Here is an 8,640-nt window from a genome sequence, read left to right on the forward strand (position 1 = left end):
ACCTTGCAAATATAAATTGACCATGGATGCATAGAGAATATCATTACACATAATATTGTCCCAATTGGCAAGATAAACTTTAGTATTTTGTAATGTAACTAGTTGAGACATAATAATAGAGCCATCTACCATTCAAACTATGCAATATGTAATGCATTGTAAATTAATCATTTATTTATCTTAATCCAAAAGGCTTTGAGATCCAATATTTAAATAAAATATGTTATACTTCTAAATATTAGAAAACATGTTAGATATTTTAGAACACATAAAACAGTGAGAATTAAAAGGCTCCAATAACACTTAGTTGTATAATAGGGATAGACAGAACATAGTCCTCAAGAATAAAGTTGCAGGATTGTGGTTTGTTATCTACTTGGTTTTCCCTAGGGTTGTATTGAAGCATGCTTTATAATGCACCAAACAATAGAACAAAATACATAAATATCTTATCCTCTGTTGAAATAAGTCTTGTGCATGCTAAGATTTCTAGAAGATCAGACAATGATTTCAAGGTTCCATTAATGTGATTTTTTGGTGATCACAAAGGGGTTAAGTTTGACTCATTTCAATCCATACTAGATGTTGGAGCTATAGATAAAGTTTTTGCAATGAAGTAACGTTTTCTTTAATTTCAAAAAAGATGAATAAATGAAATGGAATAGGGTTTAGAGATCCTAATATATTACTAAGGGAAATGATCATAATAAATGATATCTGGTGGACAAATTCCTTAACTTTCCAAGCTCCTCTTTGCCAAGTTATACTATAACTATGCATGAATTGTTGCAATCTTCAAGGGTTATGACAAATATTTTCATACCACCACATACACCATCATTAAGAAAAATTTAAATGAAAGTTAAACACCTACATGAAATGGATTCATGATAAATTTTCACAATTTTTTAGATTCACTAATATTCCAAAAGTACAAACTAGAGGAATTCATCAAATTACCATCATATTCTCCATTGCAATCACAAAAATTTAAGTAAACTATAGTTAATATAAGTGAGAAAAATTAAAGAAAAAATAGCACTTCAACACATCAAGTATTCACCAATATTCAATGAAAAATATGTTATCTTAATAGCTCAAAGTAAAAATCTTTAAATAGTTCTCTCTAACAAATGATTAGTGAGGACTTTCTATAGGTCCTCGATTACAATAGCTAGCCTATATGATGACAATAGTTGATGACATAGATCATGCCACATCAACCCTAATGAGAGTTAGGGAAATGAAAATGAATCTATATTAATATAATAAGGAATCCACTATTATACTTTGGGTAATAAATACCCACTATGAATGCTTGATTAGGAAAGAAGTGGGGTGAAATAAATATCCACTATGAACACCCACTATGTATGAACTAAATTTTTCCTTGATTCCCCCACTTAAAGGAATGGAATTGATCAAACACTGTCTCTATTTTCTTATGTACTAGTACTTGTGGTTTCACAACACACACCCTATTTCTCCTAGAAATGGGGACCCCCTAGTAAATTTTTCGTCTCCCAAACCCCTAGTCCAAGGCCTGGGTCATCTTTGGACTCCCTACGAGTCTGGGTAAGGCCCCAGTCTCTAACTAAGAAAGTTTGGTTTGTTAGAACTGGGGCAAAATTAGATATTTTAAGTGTATTTAGTACATATATGCGCACTATCAAACTAGCATACATGTGCACCTTATCTAGGTATGCCTATACACTTATTATGCAAAAATGTACTCATCTCCCGCTAGAGATTTACACCTATGTAGTTGCGTAGGAGGTGCACACTTAGGGCTCGAGGTCTATATAAACCCCAGACCCCCTCCCTTTCCTCCATTCATCTCTATGCTCCAGTTTCCTTCACACCTTTTCAACCTTGCATTATGCGCTCATCCACTTGTAACCTTTACACTAATAAACATGAAGGTTAGAAAACACACCTTTGTTAACCTATTGAAACCTAAAAAATAAAGAACACCTAAGTCATAAAAGGTGTAGATGTGTGCATCTTTTTTTTTGAAAATAAAACTAAATCAAGCAAAACTAACTCAAGGAAAAGGTGTGAAATTGTGCACCTCCTTAAGGTGCCTACATGTACACCTTTTCAATAAATTGAAGGTATATAAGGCTGTGCACATGGGCACCCCATCAAGGTGCGCATCTGTGTACCCTTTATGCACTTAAAATACATAAAATAACTAAGTTATTTCTATCATAAAACTTACATTCTGCATGTGCGCAGTCGCACACATGCACATGTGCATACCTAACCTAGGTGCACACATGTGCAACTACATCTAAATGGTCAAGTAGAGACCATTTAAGTGCACCTAGCACACCTGCAAGGGTGCACTAAGTACACTTTTCTATATATTAGGGCTAGTGCGGGGGGGGGGGGGGGGGGGGGGCGAATTGTTAGGGTTCTAACTATTTTGGAGGATTCTTTTCTAGGTTTTGAAATGTTAGGGTTTGTTTTGGGTTATATTTTTAGCTTTGTAGACGAATTTGTCCTCTCTTGTATGCATAAAATGGCATAATCATAATCTTCAATGCCTGAAAGATTGCTCCAAAACATGTAGTTTTCAAATTCCAAGATGCACCAATAAAATTCCACTTTCAAGATGGACATGCCAAAATTAGAGACATCGAGCTAGGGTACATTGACTAGAATGTCTTCCTCAGCATTCGTAATAAGCCAAGAGAAAGATCTATAATGGTATAAAAAATGATTAGATACGTGTTTGTCAATGCAGTGTCACATCCTACTTCCATGTAGTATTCAAATCTCATCATGGATGTTATAGAAAACTACATAACTGAAGAAAATGTTGTTAAGAGTGTCACATGGCAGATAGTCCTAGACCTCTGACATCAAAATATTGAGAAGCTGTTCAACTTGCCCAAGGTCAATTAGTACTTAGAGATTTCTTATGAAGGGGCTGAAAGACGTTATTGAGGAAAATGAGAAGGAAACGAAAGAGATAATTCAACCATCTTTTTTAATTGATAGGATGCTAGTTGGTCATAGAGAATTAGAAAGGTAGACATGGCATAGGGATAGATGAAGGATGACATTGTATATGCCATTGTGCTTTTAAGTAGGGTTATGGGTCTACCAAGAACCAGACATCTTCATATTTGGATGGTCCATTTCATAGAAACCATCTGAGTGACCAAGATACCAATTAATTGGGCCACAATGTTGAGTGATAACCTAGATGAGTAGCTAGTAGCTATTAAGGTTGACTCCAAATTCGACATGCCATCATATTTGGTTTACTTATTGGTGGCCAAAACAATCAACTACCCAAGAATTTACAAAAGAGGTAGCATGCATGATGCTAATGCATGGCCCTATGTGGTATATCCTCAATTGGTAAAGAAGAACATCTCAAATTAGAGTGTAGAATGCAGGTTAGTAAATGACAACTTTATATTCACACTCATCCAATTCATAGAGGGTGATTATGCCAAAAGGATGTCAATAGAGGAAGCAGCCAAAATCACAAAGATTGATGCCTAGTACATCTAGTTTAAAACATTCACCCACTTAAGAGTAGTTAGTACCATAGTTAACATGAAGAAGCTCTAGAGATATCCATCAAATAGGCTCATTTGGTTGGAGATTTCTAGGAAACTCACACATGCATATGATAGAGTGAGGAAAAAAACACAAAAATATATTGATGTGGCCAATCACCATCAGTGCTTTCAAGGCCAAACAAAAGCAAGAAATCATGACCTTTATAATTTTGAATGGGATTAATATCGCTCATCAGAGTAAAAATCCCCTCACCCTTATTTTCACAACATAAGGATGGTCATGCATCTAGTAGGGAAACAATTCATACATGAAGATGCATTGGAGGACCTGTGGATGAATGCAATAGACAACTATGATATTTGAATTCAGGATTATTATAGGATGACTCTGTATCTGGTAGAGAAAGTGATAAAGATAAATGTCGCACTGAAGGCTATTAAGAAAGATATGGAATATGTCCTAGATCCATTGTACAATCGGGAAAAAATATACGATAGGCTTATCATCAATGTGAAGATTGGTAGGGATGAGAGCACAAATATCAATAATGATGCCTGCCACATAGTCAATCTAATAAAGGAATGGATCAAGAAACCTTTCAAATGTGATCTAGTTCCTCAGGTTGTTCCTTTAAAAGCTAGAGCATGACCTAAAAAAGGAAAAGGTGTAAAAGCTATAGTACCAATCTTTCTGGCAAAATCCCTAGTAAAGTCAAAAATGATTCATCAATATGAGATGGAAGCTGAGTACTTTGAAGCTAACAGAGGAGTGATAAGGAAGAGAGGGGAAAAAGGTAAAAAAAACAAATAGCTCAAGAATAGGAAAATCCTAAACAAAAAGAGCCTCAAGATGAGCTGGAAACTCAAGTCCAAGAGATTGAGGAAGTTCCTCCATTAGGATAGGAACGAGAATGAGAACAAGAAGAGGAAGAATAGAGGGTGCCATTGACATGTATAGAGGAAGAAGCCTCCCCCTTAGCTCCTAAAAAGGCTAGGCTAGAACTTACTATGGTGGGGACATGTAGGAGAAGATTGAAGAAAAGGAATACTCCTCCCCCATAGGTGCCTGAAACCATTCAATAAGCTAAAGCAAAAGAAGGGGAACATATTGAATATATCCTCTTGAGTCAAAGGACTCACTCAACTAGTGCCATAGAAGAGGAAAGAAGAAGAAGCTCCATTATAATGGCACCATCCATATCAAAATAACCTATTCAAGTTACTACTTTAGAAGATGAGAAACAATAGTGGGTAAAAAATAGAGATGGTCAAGAAACTAATGTCTTTGAGCTCTATGATTTTGACTTCATGCGAGTAGAAACTAAGTTGATGGGAGAAAATATAAGAGATAGAACTCAATAAACCTATTGCATACATTGTGATAACACAAGCATAGTGAATATGTCTAAGAATCCAATGTTGCATTCTAAGACTAAGCACATTTCTATCAAATATCACATGTTGAGAGAGAAAGTTGCAAAAAAGGAAATTAGATTAGAGTATGTATGCACCAGATAGTAGATTGTAGATATTTTCACCAAGCCTCTTTCCGAAGAGACTTTTCAGTATTAATGAGGTATGCTAGGGGTTATACCCCTTCCTATATTAAAGTAGATGATGCAAGAGTGCATCAGTCCATTGTAACAGAGTACTATTGTTTTTCTAGACTAAATGTTGATGCTTCCTATATAAAGGAGTATTTGTGATGGACAGAGTCATCGAGGACTCCCTTTGGATGTTTTTTTGAACAATGTCTTTGGATACTTGAGCAAGTTAGAGACATTTGTTGTAGAGATTGATAGTTACTGAAACCTTTGACATTGATGTTAATAAGAGAGAGATCACGACATGAAAAAAACTGAAAAATGGTTTGAGCATAGAAAAACAATTTGATATAGAGCACATTGATGTATATCAATGAGGGAGATTGATTGATGAAAAAGATTTGAAAAGAAATGTTAACAATCTTTTACTATTGGTATTTTTGGAACTAGATGTTTTTCATCTATATTTCCATCAATGCCAAAGAGGTAGATGGTTGGAAGCATGAATGCTGATGATACTTCTATGGGAGAGTATTCTAAAAAAATAATTAGATCAGTATCATGATGATATGTCACATTCATGATTGTGTTTGTTATTGAAATCAACATAGTAATTTTCTATTATATTTGAAAGAAGAACAATGATAAGATCAAGTTGGTAAAGATAGCTAATTGAGCATTTTCACTAAGCAAGGTTAAAGGTTGATTATAAAAGTGTCTACTATATACATCTAACCTCAAAAGCTTGAGATATTAAGATTGGAAGAAGTTATGCAAGTTTTGATGAAGATTATTCTAAAATTAGAGAAGCATGTTTTGGTAAACTTGTTATATCTCTTAGCAGAGTTGTTATTTTGAGAAGCTCACTCATCATAATGTCACATGTACAAAAAATTATTAGCGGAAGATTAATATTATTGCTAAATATAACATGTTCTTAATGTGATCCTATAATAATTAGTTGAGATGGTTTTTTATGGATTTAGTATAAAGAAAGGACATTTTCCTTTATCATGTATGAGGTGTACGAATGATTGCAAGAAGCACAAAGAGCAACGAATGTAAAGAAAACTTCATTGCTGAGGTTTTATTGTGAGATCCAATGTTTGATGCTTGGATCCAAGGTTTGTGACCTAGTCTACAAGGTCTGACAATGATTGGTCCAATTGACAAGACATAAGAAAGAAATAATTGAAAGATCAGTTGAATAGTGAGTTAGTTGAATAGTGAGTTCAGTGATCTTGTCCCAAAAGTTGTTTGGATAGTGGTTCCTTCTATCTTACACAACTCCTAATAGTTATCATTACCATAATTATCCATTAGCAGAGACAATCACATGGCTAGAGTTAGAAACTTGAAAGGTGCATTATTAGCGGTTTCAAATTGCACATTAATGCCTACCACAGAATTCAAATGATGTTAAATTTTGAACTCGTCAAATAGGGTGATAGTAGCTGAATACTTCATTTTAGAATTTAAAACCAAAATAACTATCGCCCCATCACAACTTCATACAAAAAATTTCATAAGCAGAACCTCAGCCGCAACTATTTAGAATATTATGAGGATTCAAGAACGGTACTTTTGGAAAGTTAAGGCTTGGTGAGAGAATGAATTGAAGTTCAAGGAGAGAGAGGTTGAGGGAGTGAATAATTAGGGTTTTAATTTTTTTTCCCATTTAACTTAAAATTTTCAAATTTAGACCTTGTAAATATTCATATTTGTCAATATTTTTTTTACCTAACAATACTTAATTCTGAACATTTAAAAAATCATAACAACTAAAACGTAAACACTAACAATAATCGTTATAAAACAAATAACATTAGAACAATTGATGTCTAGTAATTCCAAACTCCGGTTGGACAAATTTTTCTTTCAATTTATTCTAATATAACTTATGCAAATTTCTTGAAATGTACGATAAATATGATAAATACACAAGCTGCATAATATGATACTCACTTTTCAAACTGAACAATATAGTTTACAAGGATAATAATAACTCATTTTTCAAATAACTCAAAACGCAATCTACACTATCCAACCTAATACATCAAAAGATTATTATTAATCCATTCCCTGATATATATATATATATATATATATATATATATATATATATATATATATATATATATCAGTTGAACATAAAACAGAGCAAACAATCAGATTAACACGTAGTAACATAAACAAACTAGCTGTAACCAACATGAAACATATCAATCGATTACATTTATTGCAGAACTTCGCAAAACAATTCGGAGAAAACCTAATGTAGTCCCTCGCCTCAATAATCATTAATTGATTAACAAAACAAGTTCAAAATCGAGAAGACAAAGCAAAAAGTATCATCTTATCAGAAAACCTACATGTTCTTGAACCCTAGGACTCCCTTAGAAAATTACTGAAAAGCCCATTCAACTTCACGCCTGACCTTTGCCTCCTCTTCCGGGGTGAAGTCATTTTGTATGTTAAAAATCTTTCTCATCTCTTCTGGGCTCGCCCACTTAATCCTGTCTGCTATGGCTTGTGCAACTAAATCAAGGAGATTGTATATATCAAGATACTTTGCAGCATTGATGAGATGAAAAAGCGTAGCCAACTTAACCTTCACAAACTCCTCATCCCACTTCTTAACATCCTCTTCCGAGATGATCGTGTTGTCCGCAGACTGCACATTCACATGATACTCGCAGTATTCGATGACCTTGGCAAGAGTTTCACTGGAAACATTGAGAATGGGCACGGGTATAGCGGTGCCTACGTCCTCCACCAGCTTCTTTACGAACTGTGACTGCACGGCCACCACATAATCTACCTCGAAGATCTTCTCATCGGAACTCTTCAGTTTCACCTTACATTCCTTCGCAGTCGATGTACTCGCATCCGTAGCCATGGGCAATTTGTGGAGCGTATTGGAACAGGGATTTGCAAAAACAGTTAAGAAAACTGGCTGTGTCATCTAGTATATATAAGGTTCTGTTTAGGTCGGCTCGCAATTAGTTTTCGTTTGGGGTTTTTATTTTTCAGTTTGTAACATGTGCGTTTGTTTTGGGGTTAATGTTTGTTAAGTCTAGTTTATAAATGTGATTTGTTTTTTTTGGTTCTTCACTAAATATTTGGGATGCACTTTTTTAGTAGGAAAATGAACACGTGTCATTTAATTCCCTAGTTAAGTTTAAATTTATTTAATATTTATTATATTTTATTGAAATATTAGGTTTTTATTGGTATAAGCAAGACAATAATTTTACACGTGGCACACATTATAATACACATTTATAGATATAAGAAGAATAATAATTTTATTGTTTTAATAGTTTTCAATTATATTTATCATAGTAGACATTATAATATTTACTATAATAGTACTCTAGTAAAAAAAAAATTAGTCATTATAAAATTGGTTTTTAGTACTTGCCTGTAGAGTAAGTACTATTGTGTCATTTTGTGGATTACTCACAATTAACTTGTTATTAAATTACCTCTATTTGAGCAATAAAAATTCATTTCATTCCATATTTTTTTACAAATATTATGTTTATGAAGAAATA

The 8,640-nt window shown here is 33.8% G+C and overlaps 1 pseudogene; it reads right to left on the bottom strand.

Annotated features, from left to right (window-relative positions):
• Positions 1 to 7,487: 7,487 nt before the first annotated feature.
• On the bottom strand, positions 7,488 to 8,048 carry LOC149545150 (SKP1-like protein 1A pseudogene; annotated as a pseudogene).
• Between the last annotated feature and the right edge of the window lie 592 nt (positions 8,049 to 8,640).

Source organism: Cupressus sempervirens, chromosome 7, assembly GCF_028749045.1.
Source record: "Cupressus sempervirens isolate cs-2001-9-10 chromosome 7, ASM2874904v1, whole genome shotgun sequence".
Taxonomy (NCBI): Eukaryota; Viridiplantae; Streptophyta; class Pinopsida; order Cupressales; family Cupressaceae; genus Cupressus; species Cupressus sempervirens.